Source organism: Oryctolagus cuniculus, chromosome 13, assembly GCF_051225735.1.
Source record: "Oryctolagus cuniculus isolate XC-2025 breed Fujian yellow rabbit chromosome 13, ASM5122573v1, whole genome shotgun sequence".
NCBI classification, from domain to species: Eukaryota; Metazoa; Chordata; class Mammalia; order Lagomorpha; family Leporidae; genus Oryctolagus; species Oryctolagus cuniculus.
Window position 1 is genome coordinate 79,034,889 of NC_142879.1, and position 14,488 is coordinate 79,049,376.

Here is a 14,488-nt window from a genome sequence, read left to right on the forward strand (position 1 = left end):
AGTGCCCTAACCGGGATAGAACCCAGGGTACTGACGCTGCAGTCAGGGGATTAGCCTAGTGAGCTGTGGTGCCGGCCCTGTCTGTGTTCTTTTTGCTTCACACCATATAGTGAACTCTCTACTTAGTTACAGTTAATCTTACGAGTATAAAACTAACTTAAAACTGACCTTTGTAAAAAATAAGAATGGGAAAGGAAGAGGGAGAAAGAAGAAAAGGTGGGAGTATAAGTGGGGAGGAGGTGGGGTGGGGGAGAATCACCATGTTCCCAAATCTGTATATATTAAATGCATGAAATTTGTATTCCTTAAATAAAATTAAAAAAAAAAAAAAAGAATGAATCTTGATGTGAATGGAAGGGGAGAGGGAGTGGGAAAGGGGAGGGTTGTGGGTGGGAGGGACAGTATGGGGGGGAAGCCATTGTAATCCATAAATCGTACTTTGGAAATTTATATTCATTAAATAAAAGTTAAAAAAAAAAGAAGAAAAAAAAAAGAATGAAACCCTGACATCTGCAACAAAATTGATGAAACAGAAAATCATTATATAAAGTCAACAGGCCAGTCACAAAACCACAAATGCCACATCTTTCTCTTATTTGTAGAAGTTAATATATATTGATAAAGCATAAAAATGTGTGAGTGCCATAAATGTTTGTACATAAATGGTGAAAACATTGTCTTCACTGCCATCCACAGGACAATATACCTTTTTTTAAACTTTTATTTAATGAATATAAATTTCCAAAGTACAGCTTATGAATTACAATGGCTTTCCCCACCTGCATAACTTCCCTCCCACTCGCAACCCTCCCCTTTCCCGTTCCCTCTCCCCTTCCATTCACATCAAGATTCATTTTCTTTTTTTTTTTTTCGGACAGGCAGAGTGGACAGTGAGAGAGAGACAGAGAGAAAGGTCTTCCTTTGCCATTGATTCACCCTCCAATGGCTGCCGTGACCAGCGCGCTGTGGCCGGCGCACCGCACTGATCCAATGGCAGGAGCCAGGTGCTTCTCCTGGTCTCCATGCAGGTGCAGGGCCCAAGTACTTGGGCCATCCTCCACTGCACTCCCTGGCCACAGCAGAAAGCTGGACTGGAAGAGGGGCAACCGGAACAGAATCCGAGCCCCGACTGGGACTAGAATCCGGTGTGCTGGCGCCGCAAGGCAGAGGATTAGCCTAGTGAGCCGCGGCGCCGGCCAAGATTAATTTTCAATTCTCTTTATACACAGAAGATCCGTTTAGTATATATTAACTAAATATTTCAACAGTTTGCACCCACATAGAAACACAAAGTGAAAAATACTGTTTGAGTACTAGTTATAGCATTAAGTCTCAATGTACAGCACATTGAGGACAGAGATCCTTCATGAGGAGTAAGTGCACAGTGACTCCTGTTGTTGACTTTACAAATTGACACTCTTGTTTATGGCATCAGTAATCACCCTAGGCTCTAGTCATGAGTTTCCAAGGCTATGGATGCCTTTTGAGTTCACCAACTCTGATCATATTTAGACAATGTCATAGTCAAAGTGGACGTTCTCTCCTCCCTTCAGAGAAAGGCACCTCCTTCTTTGATGACCTGTTCTTTCCACTGGGATCTCACTTACAGAGATCTTTCATTTAGGTAATTTTTTTTGACAGAGAGGACAACGTACCTTTATTTCCTTACTCTGGGGTCATTGCCATGAATTTCACATTTTGTGATAATTTCATGAGAAAAAAAAATATATGTGTGTATTAATGTATCAGCACACTGGGTTCTAGTCCCAGTCAGGGTGCCAGATTCTGTCCTGGTTGCTCCTCTTGCAGTCCAGCTCTCTGCTGTGGCCTGGGAAGTCTGTAGAGGATGGCCCAAGTCCTTGGGCCGTGCACCCACATGGGAGACCAGGAGAAGGACCTGGCTCCAGGCTTCAGATTAGCGCAGTGCGCCTGCCGCAGTGTGACAGCCGCAGCGGTCATTGTGGGGTGAACCAACGGAAAAGGAAGACCTTTCTCTCTGTCTCTCTCTCTCACTGTCCACTCTGCCTGTTAAAAAATATATATATATGTATCTATATATGAAAGCAAATAAGGCAAAATATCAAAACTGTTAAATCTTAAATTAAAAAAAGTGAAAAGTAATAAAAATAAGATGCATGGTTAAAGTGTGCCAATAAGAACAATTCCTCAACAACTACTGACAAAATTATGTAATTATCCTTCACACACATCACTTTTTATTAATTTACACCCCAATACATCAAGCATGCTATACCTTTGAAGTGTAGAATATGTCTTTTCTCTTCACAGTACCGTCTGCAATCTTGCTTCTGATGGCCAAACCTACTTCCACTTCATTTTGGTACAGGTAAGCTGCATCAATTTGGCGATATTCAGCATCTATAGCTATTTTGGTGGCCTCCCCAGCCTTACTCTTAGGAACCTAGAGAAGCAGTCAAAAGTATTATCTACAGACCAAATGATTAGAAATTAGTACAGGCATCATCGGTGATCTTCACAATAATCAATTTTTTTTCTCACGTCTTAGAATAAATCTGCATTTTTAGTGGATCAGTACATTACAATTTGCCTGGATCTCCCTCAGTTATTAGCAGAAAATAAACAGCTGAGGAACCTCCGCACACCAGGCAACTATGTTAATCACTGCTGGCAAAATTTCTCAGGATCTATGCCAGTTTTATTGATTTAATGGAAAGATTCAAATGACACAGCAAAAAGTTAGTGTCATGGTTATTATTCATATCATGAGTTCACAAAGGAAAGTTAACATAAGTGACAACATCTGAAAGAAAACATCTGAAAAGGAAGATGTTGATTTACAGTCTCCATTCCTGAGCTTTTCACTCGGGTTTGGTTACATATATCCCTTCTACTAGGCCACACTTATGTTCCAGTCCCTCAGTGAAAAGCAGTGATACCTAGCTAACTTGTTTGCACATGCAGTTTAGCTACAACCAACATCCTAAAATTAGGGAATACAGAAGAATGTTGGTTCATTCATGGCCAAGATTGTGAATATGTAGTTCAGTGGACAGCAAGATAGCATGTTAATCTTTTTCTACGGAGCCATTCTATATGCCCTCTGCCACCCAAACTAAAATTGATACTTAAGAAATATGTATTTTCATATGAGAAATTAACTGCATTATGTAAGGGATTATTATTATTGCCATCCTTAAAAACGGGCCAATTCTTTTTGAGAAGCTATAAAATATAGAGCAAAATTTTAAATTATTGGCTTTCCAAAATTGGATAAAGATTTGAAAGTATTTGTTAAATTATAAACAGGTAAGGGCTGGTGCCACTGCTCAATTGGCTAATCCTCCGCCTGTGGCACAGGCACCCCGGGTTCTAGTCCCGGTTGGGGCACTGGATTCTGTCCCTGTTACTCCTCTTCCAGTCCAGCTCTCTGCTGTGGCCCGGGAAGGCAGTGGAGGATGGCCCAAGTGCTTGGGCCCTGCACCCACATGGAGACCAGGAGGAAGCACCTGGCTCCTGGCTTCAGATTGGTGCAGTGTGCCAGCCGTAGCAGCCATTAGGGAGGTGAAGCAATGGAAGGAAGCCCTTTCTCTACGTCTCTCTCTCTCACTGTCTAACTCTGCCTGTCAAGAAAAAAATTAAAAACATAAACAGGTAAATCAAGCAGTTTTCCATTTATTTGGAGAATTTGAGAGGCTGGCTTTAATCGATGAACCAAATACTAGACCCCCACTGCCCTTGCCTGATAGCAGGCCTCTACTTTCCTAAAATTTGAGTATACTCAGAGTTTTATCAGGGCTGAATCTTAGTCTGGTGTCCTTTTCATTCATGCCACATCAGTCTGAAAGCAACAGCAGAGGCCAAATAATCAAAACACCTCTCATTATATCACATCTCCTTTAGGGCCAGAATGGTGTTGCAGCAGGGTAAGCCTATATGAGATTTCCAGTTTGAGTACCAGCTACCCTGCTTCCAATCCAGCTCCCTGGTAATGAACCTGGGAAAGCAGCAAAGGCCTCCAGGGCCTTTCACTGAGAGAACCAGTGGGTAGAAGATCTGTTTATTCTCTCTCTGTCACTCAGCCTATCATATAAATAATTAAAATATTAAAGATGAATCCTACCTTTCAATACTGTTGTATTAGGGATTAATTTCCAACACATGCATTTTGGAGGACATAACAGCACAGACAATACTTCGTAATTTTTTTTTTCATTTCAAAAATAGCACTAACTGGATCTTCTTTAATAGAGACCTTGATGTTTTGTGCTTACACTTACTTTACTTATCCCCTCCAGGTGGCAGTTAATTGCTATATGTCAATCTATATTCTGGTATACCTAGTGTTATCATTGATAGCTTTTTTATTTGGGGAAAAATAAGAACAATGAGTGGAATTACACAAAGAAACAGGGAAGAGGAATCAGCAGCAATTCTTAACACCTATTAAATATTTAATGGTGTCGCTTTTATCAATTTGTATTTTGGGTCACTACTACAGTGCAAAGATCTCCCAGTTATTTAGTAAGCTCCTTGGCTATGAAACTTTTATGTATGATATGTTTTTCATTTCTGAAGCTAACACACTTTGTTGTATATGAAAAGTAGTCAGTAAATAATGAATGAGTAAAATTGAAGTGAATTACTACCTGTAATCTATACACTTGTAAAGCTTTTGGAGTTGACCAATATATGAATGAGTCTATGTACTGAACAAAGCAAAATCAATTTTAGTCTTCATTGATAATTTTAAATAAAAAAGATTGAATGTTGCTTTATTAGGTTGATAATTGAGGCTAATGGGGAGGATCATGTTTGAATTGTGGGTTATTTTTGTTTGAATAACTGCTAGGCATGGGAATGTAATTTGAATAATTCATTATTATTGTTATCAAAACATTTATTATAAATTCATATTCACAATATTAAGATGTTTCTATAATCAGTAGGGAAATAACATTATCTTTCATTAAAATAGCATCTCCACAGAATTCACTTCTTCACTACCCTAGAAATAGAATAACTGAACCAAGGCAGTAAAATTTTTTATCTATTTTCACAGCTTTTTGGACATACAATCCACCCATTTTCTGGTGAATACAAACATGGAGGCTTTTGTCACAACTTCTACCAGATGCTTTAATCTATGGATCATGGTGGGGGTGATTTTCAGTTGTTGGTGATGGGGCACTTCTCTTCTGGTTAATTCATGATGCTGCTAAGCCACTCACACTCTGTTATATGTATATCTCAAGCAAGAAGCAAAGGTACTACATTTTCATTGTTTTCTCAAAAACAGTATGTTGTTGGTTTCCTTCAAAGATCCTTATCTACCACTGAACCTGTTTCTCTTAAGGTTTGTTCCCTTCTGACTCATTAGGACTAAAACTGATTTGCTTGGAAAGGTGGGGATTCATGGTGGGAAATGATAACAGCCCTTCTATTGACATTTCTGGGTTGGGAGTCTGTAAAGTTGTGAGCTTTTGGGGAAATAGCAAATAGCAGATGTTTACCAGTTAGTTAGTGTTTCTCTGTAGCCATGGTGAACAGGAAATTCTCTTCATTTAGTAAGGAAAATAAGGGACAGAGTTCAGACACTACCAACAGTCCAGAGGCTATCTACTAGAAACTCAAAGATGAGGACTGCAGGAAACTGAAGAATGAGGTTTCTTTGCGGGATATCTGTCCAAGAATATGAAAGGGAAACTGCCCAAGAAGACTGATTAAGAGTCATATATAGGGGAGGTTTAGAAGGAGGTAAATGAAAACCTATCTAATTGGGAAATATTGATAAGTACTCTTTTTAAAAAAAAAATTGGTTTATTTATTTGAGAGGCAGAGTCACAGACAGAGAGAGGGAGAGACAGAGAGAAAGGTCTTCCATCTGCTGGTTCACTCCGCAAATGGCCTCAAAGACTGATCCGAAGTCAGGAGCCAGAAGCTTCTTCTGGATCTCCCATGTGGGCACAGGGGCCCAAAAACTTGGACCATCTTCCATTGCTTCCCCAGTCCATAAGCAGAGAGCTGGACTAGAAGTTAAGCAGCTGGACAGGAACCCGTGCCCATATGGGATGTCAACAATACAGGCGTAGGCTTAGTCAACTACACCACAGAGCAGACCCCAATAAATACTCTTTTGATAACTATATTCTGCTGATCAAATGAAAACTTTGCTCATATATTATCCATGAGTGCGATTAGAGTCAAACATAGAATGTTCTTGAGATCCAGGGAGTTGGTGCAGTGGGCCACGAATCTAAGGAAACAATTGACTGACCAAATTTCTCTGAATATCTACTTCACATTCATTACATTTGCTTACACTTATTAATAAATTAGAAGTTTTTATATCTGGTCCTTTTAAATATTGCAAATATAAAACAACAAAGATTTATAAATAAAAACCCAAAATATCCCACAGCTATTAAATATTGGCATCAAAATCATATTGATCAAAGAAGGAGGTACCCTTCTCTGAAGGGAGGAGAGAACTTCCACTTTGACTATGGCCTTGTGTAAATAAAATCGAAGTTGGTGAACTCAAGAGGCTTCCATTGCCTTGGCAGCTCATGACAAGAGCCTAGGGTGATTACTGATGCCATAAACAAGGGTATCAGTTGTTAAATCAACAACAAGAGTCACCTGTGCACTTACTCCCCATGTAGGACTCTGTTCTTAACGTGTTGTACTATGTGAGTCAATGGTTATAACTAGTAATCAAACAGTACTTTACACTTTGTGTTTCTGTGTGAGTGCAAACTGTTGAAATTTTTACTTAATATATACTAACTTGATCTTCTGTATATAAATATAATTGAAAATGAATCTTGATGTGAATGCTGTTGGAGAGGGAGCAGGAGATGGGAGGGTGGTGGGTGGGAGGGAAGTTATGGGGGGGAAAAAGCCACTGTAATCCAAAAGCTGTACTTTGGAAGTTTATATTTATTAAATGAAAGTTAAAAGAAGAAAAAAAGAATATCAAAAAAATTCACATTCGAATAATAAGTAAAACATCAAATCAACTAAATTCTCCAAATTAGCAAAAATGTTTTCAGGTAGAGTACATAAAATAATTCTTTTCAAAAAATATAAACGTCTAGAAGCATCCATTACAAGTATGTGAAATTATTTTGTGTAATTTATGTATACAGAGAGAGCGAGCATTTGCCACCTGGTTATAAGGAATCAAATTTAAATTTCAGGTCATTTACCCAAAAGTTGAGACAATGTCATAGATTGTTGGCCAAAGAACTCAGAGACAAACAGAAACAAACAGCTGTTCAAGGGCTTTCCAGTACTTAAACCTGTATTTTGATTCTTCTGCTCCCCTTCATCCTATTAGAGAGACTTTCTCAAGCCATGCCTTTCATCTGAGCTATATCCAACCAACACATGCAACTACAGTTTTCTCTCAAATTATTCATTTATTAAATTAAAGGTCATGAATTCCAGAGGGCCCTGAAGCCATGTCTTGTAACTCTTTTTGGTGTTCTATATATGTATTGGTTTATTGTACATTTCCTTCAATGAAAAACATATTTCATGACAGAAGATATTAAGTCTTCTTAATTATTATTTTGCTCATAATGTCTACCACGGTGGTTCTTTTCTTAAAGATTTACTTATTTTATGTGAGAGGAGCAGAGTTATGGACAGAGAGAGAGAGGGACAAAGAGAAAGAGGGAGAGATCTTCCATCAACTGGTTGGTTCACTCCTCAAATGGCCGCAATGGCTGGAGCAGGGCCGACCTAAAGCCTGAGCCATGAGCTTCTTCCAGGTTTCTCAGGTAGGTTCAGAAGCCCAACCACTTGGGCCGTCTTCCACTTCTTTTCCAGGTCATTAGTAGGAAGCTGGATTATAAGTGCAGCCAGGACTCAGACGGGCACCCATATGTCATGCCAGCCTTGCAGGTGGAGGATTAACCTACTACTCCACAGCACTGGCACCTACCATGGTGTTTTGAACATTACACTTATTCAGAAATACTCATTTATTGAAAAACAGCTCATCACTTCTGAATATTTTACACAAGAGTAATTATAAGAAAAAAATGAAAGGAAAGATATTACAACTGATTACCACTGAAGTACAAAGATCCTGACACTGGTGTGAAAAATCATGTGTCAAGAAAATAGGCAATGTAAAACATTAGAAAAATTAAAATAAATATGCCATATAAACTGATAGAACCATGACAACATAGAAAGTATGGACAGATCAATAACAATGAGATTTAATTAGTAATAAAGACAACTATATTGAGGCCAGCTCTGTGGTGTAGCAGATAAAGCCACTGCCTGCAGTGTCAGCATCCCATGTGGGTGTCAGTTCAATTCCCAGCTGCTGTCTCCCCACCCAGCTCTCTCCTATGGCCTAGAAAGGTAGTAGAGGATGGCCCAAGTCCTTGGGCCCCTTCACTCATGTGGGAGACCCTGAGAAAGCTCCTGGCTCCTGGTTTCAAATCAGCGCAGCTCCAGCCGTTGCAGCCATCCAGGGAGTGAGCCAGCAGATGGAAGACCTCTTTCTCTCTCTGCCTCTACTTCTCTCTCTCTGTAACTCTGATTTTCAAGTAATTAAATAGATCTTTAAAAATAAGTAAATAAAAGTAAAAAATAAATACAACTATAATAGGAAAGCCAAGAACCTGATGGCTCATTAACCTCAGTCTACCACACATTTTTTATTTATACATTTATATGTTTCGTGCATTTTATATAAACAGATTTAGGAGCATAGTGATCTTCTTACTATTTGTTGAATATTTAGTAGAGGGCTGATCTTATGATTATAAAATAAACTAAAAGGATGTCATCGTGAGAATTAAAAGAAAGAATAAAAAAGGTAGGAGGAGGGAAGGTGAGAGTATGGGCAGGTGGGAGGGAACAGTAGGAAGTCTTCAACACATTTGAAGGATAACGGATATCAATCTTTACCAAACTTTTTCAGAATTGATGATAAATAATACTTCCAAACTTCTTTTATATGGTGAACATTATTTTAATAGCAAATCCAGATAAGGATGCTATAGGAAAATAAAAATAGAGCCAAACATCCCTGATGAAGATAGTTATGAAAACCTTCAATAAAATCTGGCAAACAAGATTCATTGGCAATCAGATGATCTGTCTTTGTGATCAAGTGGGATTTATCCCTGGGATGCAAATATTGTTCAGTATACAGAAACAAAAATGTGTGATATGCCACACTAACAGGAAGAAGACAAGTGATATGGTCTTCTACCTAAATGTAGAGAACACGTTTGAAAAAATCAACACCAACATCTTCTCTGAATAAAAACTTACAATGGATTAGGTAAAGAAAAAAATCTACTACACCACAGCAACACTATAATTGAAAAAAAAAAAACACAACCATATTTAATGGAAAAAATTAAAATGTTTCCCCTAAGTTCAAGAGAAAGACAAGCTTGCCCATTCTTGCCAATTATATTCAAAACAGTACTGGAAGCCATATTCAGAGCAAATAGAAGAAAGAAATAAAAGCATTCAAATTGGAAAGGAATAAGTTAAATTACCTCCAGAAATGACATAATATTATAAGTATAAAACTCTAGAGACTCTAATAAACAGTATATAACAAACAAATACAGTATAGTTGCAAAAATAAAATCAAAGCACAAAAGTCAGTAGCATATTTGTAAACTAATAATGAATTATTTGAAAATAATCCCATTTGCAGCAGCTAAAAAAATACAGAAAATTTTTTTTAAATTTTTTTAACTTTTATTTAATGAATATAAATTTCCAAAGTACAGCTTATGGATTACAATGGCTTCCCCCCCATAATGTCCCTCCCACCCGCAACCCACTCCCTCTCCCCTTCCATTCACATCAAGATTCATTTTCAATTCTCTTTATATACAGAAGATCAGTTTAGCATACATTAAGTAAAGATTTCAACAGTTTGCTCCCACACAAAAACATAAAGTGAAAAATACTGTTTGAGTACTAGTTATACCATTAAATCTCAATGTACAGCACACTAAGGCCAAGGATCCTACATGAGGAGTAAGTGCACAGTGACTCCTGTTGTTGACTTAACAAATTGACACTCTTGTTTATGGCATCAGTAATCACCCTAGGCTCTTGGCTATGGAAGCCCCTTGAGTTCACCGACTCTGATCATATTTAGACAATCCAGGCATAGAATCCTGTACACACAATAAAATTTTCCTTACTAGACACTTTTAGTATGAAGCTTGGGAATATTAAATATATTCACATTATTGTACAATATATATTTAAAATGGTTTTATCATGCAAATCAGAACACAAATCTATTAATCTCCTATTTTCACCTTTCACCATCCTTGGTAGTCAGGGTTCTAATTTCAGTACGAGTTTGAATGATTCAGATAACTTTAATGAGTGGCATCACACTCTATTTATCTTTTAAGGAATGAGTTACTTAGTATAATGTTCCCAATTTGCAAGAATTTTCTTCCTTTATTAGTATGAATAACAATTTATTGTACATATATAATACTTTTTGTTTATCCATCCATCTGTAGATGAACATTTAGATTGTTTTTACCTCTTGGCTGTTATGAATAATGCATTATAAACATTGGTGAGTAAATATTCATTGTAGATGCTGTTTTCAGGGATTTGTAAATAAATTTAGAACTAAATTTGCTAGATCATATGGCAATTGTAGTTTTAATTTGGATGAGCCATCTATTGCTTTCCATGGCAATATACCATTTTTCATTATCACAAACAGTGCACAAGGGTTTCAATTCCCTCAAATCTTCACAGAAACTTATTATTTTATGAATTTTGGATAGTAGCCATTATAGTAGTATAATGAGTTTAAAATGATATTCTATCAAGATTTTGATTTCCAGTTCTTAAGTGATTAATGATGTTTTCATGTTGAGTGTTTCTGCGTAAGTTGTTGGCCATTTGCATATCAGCTTTGGCAAATGTCTATGTAGTCCTCAGTCAGCTTTTAATTACATTTTTATGGGCTATTGTTTTTGTTGTTCTTGTTGAGTTATAGAAGTCTTTTTATATATTCTGAATATTAACCCCTTATAATGTATATGATGTGTAAATTTTTTTTCCATTATTCTGGCTGCCTTTTCATTCCATTGACTCTCTTGTTGTATGTATACAAGGCTTTAAGTTTGATCTGTCCCATTTGTCTGATTCAGTATTGTTGCTTTTGCTTTAGGTACTAGCATTTATTTTAAATACTCGTTTTTATGAAATAGTTAAAATATGATTCACATTTTATTGAAACAATCACTTTAAAAACTTTTCAAAAAACACATTTTTAAAATTTCAAAAAAAGTTTTAAATTTACAAAAGGAAATTGTGAAGTAGTATAAGAAGTTCCTATATGTCTTATATCCAGATTTTCCCATTATCAGTATCTGACATTACTATGATGACCACACCCAGTGTCCCTTTATTTTTTTCTTCTTTTCTTTACTTAACAAAGATTTTTTTTTTTTTTTTTTTTTTTGACAGGCAGAGTGGACAGTGAGAGAGAGAGACAGAGAGAAAGGTCTTCCTTTGCCGCTGGTTCACCCTCCAATGGCCGCCGCTGCAGCCGGCGCACCGCGCTGATCCTGGCAGGAGCCAGGAGCCAGGTGCTTTTCCTGGTCTCCCATGGGGTGCAGGGCCCAAGCACCTGGGCCATCCTCCACTGCACTCCCTGGCCATAGCAGAGAGCTGGCCTGGAAGAGGGGCAACCGGGACAGAATCCGGCGCCCCAACCGGGACTAGAACCCGGTGTGCCGGCGCCGCACGGTGGAGGATTAGCCTATTGAGCCACGGCGCCGGCCTACTTAACAAAGATTTTGAGGGCAGGGAATTCAGACATAGTAAGATAAGACAACAGAGGTTCTTAGTTCTTACTTCAATTTCTTCTCAAGACATACACCCACACAAAGAAAGAATGTCTGTTTTCATTCTTTTAATTTTTACAGTTACATACTTTCAGTTTAATTTATAATAATATTTAAGGCTCCAATAAGTAAAGAATTCAGCATTGTTCAATTCAACACTGTCCTCAACAGTAGAGACAGGGCTGTACACAATATTCAAACCTCAAAATGTCAATTTCATTCATATATACATTACATTTTTTGTACTCTATTAGTTACTATGGAATACTACTCATCTATAAAAAAGCAATGAAATTCTGCCTTTTGCAACAAAATGTATGCAACTGGAAACCATTATACTTAGTGAAATAAGGCTATCCCCAAAATACAAATATGTTTCTGTGCACTTATTTTTTTAAAGATTTTATTTATTTATTTTACAGGCAGAGTTACAGACAGTGAGAAAGAGAGAGAGAGAGAGAGAGACAGAGAAAGGTCTTCCTCCTTTTGGTTCACTCCCCAAGTGGTCGTAATGGCCGGAGTTGTGCTGATCCGAAGCCAGGAGCAAAGTGCTTCCTCCCCGTTCTCCCATGCGGGTTCAGGGGCCCAAGCACTTGGGCCATTTTCTACTGCTTTCCCAGGCTGCAGCAGAGAGCTGGACTGGAAGAGGAGTAACCGGGACTAGAATTGGTGCCCATATGAGATGCCGGTGCCACAGGCAGAGGATTAATCCAGTGTGCCACAGCGCCAGGCCCTGAACTTATTTTTTTTTTTTAAAGATTGATTTATTTATTTGAAAGGCAGACTTACACACAGAGAGAGAAACAGAGAGAAATCCACTGGTTCACTCTCTAGAGGGCAACAACAGCCAAATATGGGCCAGGCAGAAGCCATGGACCAGGAGGCAGGGGCTAATCCGGTTTCCTATGTGGATGAAGGCCCAAGCACTTGGCCATCTTCTGCTCTTTTCCCATGCACATTAGCAGGGAGCTGAATAGGAAGTGGAAAACTGCTGGAACTCAAACAAGTGCCCAAATAGGATGCCGGCATCACAGATGGTGGCTTAGCTTGCTATGCCACAAAGCCAGTCTCCAACATGCCTATTCTTAATATAATATCTTACCCAAAGCCTCCAAACCTCTTGTATTACAAAGGCTATGAGTTGCACTTTTGTTAGCATAGGTCCTGGCTAAAGAACATTGGCATTGGACACCCTATTTGACAGGACAAAAGTAACCACAAGAATAAAAATAGTGGGAGATTTAATCTTTTGAAAGTGTATCCAGGTCATGAACAATCGTCAGTCTCTGAGTACCTGGGCCAGCAGCCCATGACATTGTCTCAACTTTTGAAAACATTCTTTATTTTGAGTTTGTGTTTTCTATATGACATTCTGATTATATTTGTGTCACTAAAAGCTTCTCAAAATAATTCTACACCTTATAAAAGATGTTTCAAAGAATGAACACTTTTTAAGAAATATTTATTTTATATATTCGAAAGGCAGAGTCAAAGAGAGAGAGGGAGAGAGGAAGAGACAGAAAGAGATCTTCCATCCACTGGTTCTTTTCCCAAATGGTTGCAATGGCCAGGAGCCAGAACCTTCCTCTGGGTCTCCCACGTGGGATCAGGGCCCAAAGCACCTGGGTCATCCTCCATTGCCCTCTCAGGCACACTAGCCAGGAGCTGGATCAGAAATAGAGCAGCTGGACTTAAAGTGGCACCCATATGTGAGGACAGCCCCGCGGGTGATGGCTTAACCCACTAACGCCACAGTGTCGGCCCCAAAATGAACACATTTTAAAGCACTATGCTGTACTACATATAATCTTTCCAAAAATGTTTGAAATTTTGGATAAGCTTCAGAAACTTTACAGAATTTAGCATTTTAATATTACTTAACACTAATATTTCATGACTGTGAGATATTTTGTGTTTTATATTCTTATCTATAAAATTTCATGTTAATGTAATTTAAGACATTCAAATGTAATTAAGTCAAACTTATTTTAAATCCCAAAAATATTTGATAAATACGGAGCTGATAGGCAGGGGTATCTTATTGTTAGATTGTTTCTTTGATTTTCTATCATACCTCAGGCCTAGGAATTTCAGTATTTCTCCCAGGAAACACTTAAGTGAATTCTTGAGCCTCAGTCTGTCTCTGATAAAATGTGTGGAAGGTTACCTTTTATCCTCAGTTTATTATCAAAAGACTGTGGCCAATATTCTCAAGCATGATGTGCTGAACTTTTCCTCAGTCTCCCTCATGTGTGACACCTCATCACTCTTTCTGGCTGAATCCTCTCAATCTTCCATCCCTACAACTAAACCCCTCCTTGAGGATAACAAAATACCCGAGTAGCTGCAGATCTGATCTGTAAGCTGCTGGAAGAGAGCCTCTCGACTATTGATTGTCCTTCAGTATTGCCTCTCCTTCTGGGCTCTGTACAGGGAAGCACTGGGAAACATGACAGAAACGTCTGCCAAGTGCTCTACTGACAGACAACTTTCCCCACCGCATTCCCAGACACATCTATGGACTGGTTGCTCTCCTCTCTCACCACAAACATCCACATTCCCACTCAAATAAGTTAGAGGGACTCAGGAGTCAGAAATACAGAAGGCAAACAAGTAATAAAGTCAGCAAGAAA

At 38.3% G+C, this 14,488-nt stretch overlaps 1 pseudogene across 1 annotated transcript in view; it reads right to left on the minus strand.

Moving 5' to 3' along the window:
• Positions 1-14,413, minus strand: part of LOC100352716 (prostaglandin-E(2) 9-reductase-like) — a 34,347-nt pseudogene extending 19,934 nt beyond the window's left edge. The window contains exons 1-2 of the transcript XR_016218793.1: positions 14,354-14,413; positions 2,255-2,422 (exon numbers count right to left, since the gene is read on the minus strand). The product of XR_016218793.1 is annotated as a prostaglandin-E(2) 9-reductase-like (transcript). The remainder of the gene's footprint in view (positions 1-2,254; positions 2,423-14,353) is intronic.
• Positions 14,414-14,488: the final 75 nt, after the last annotated feature.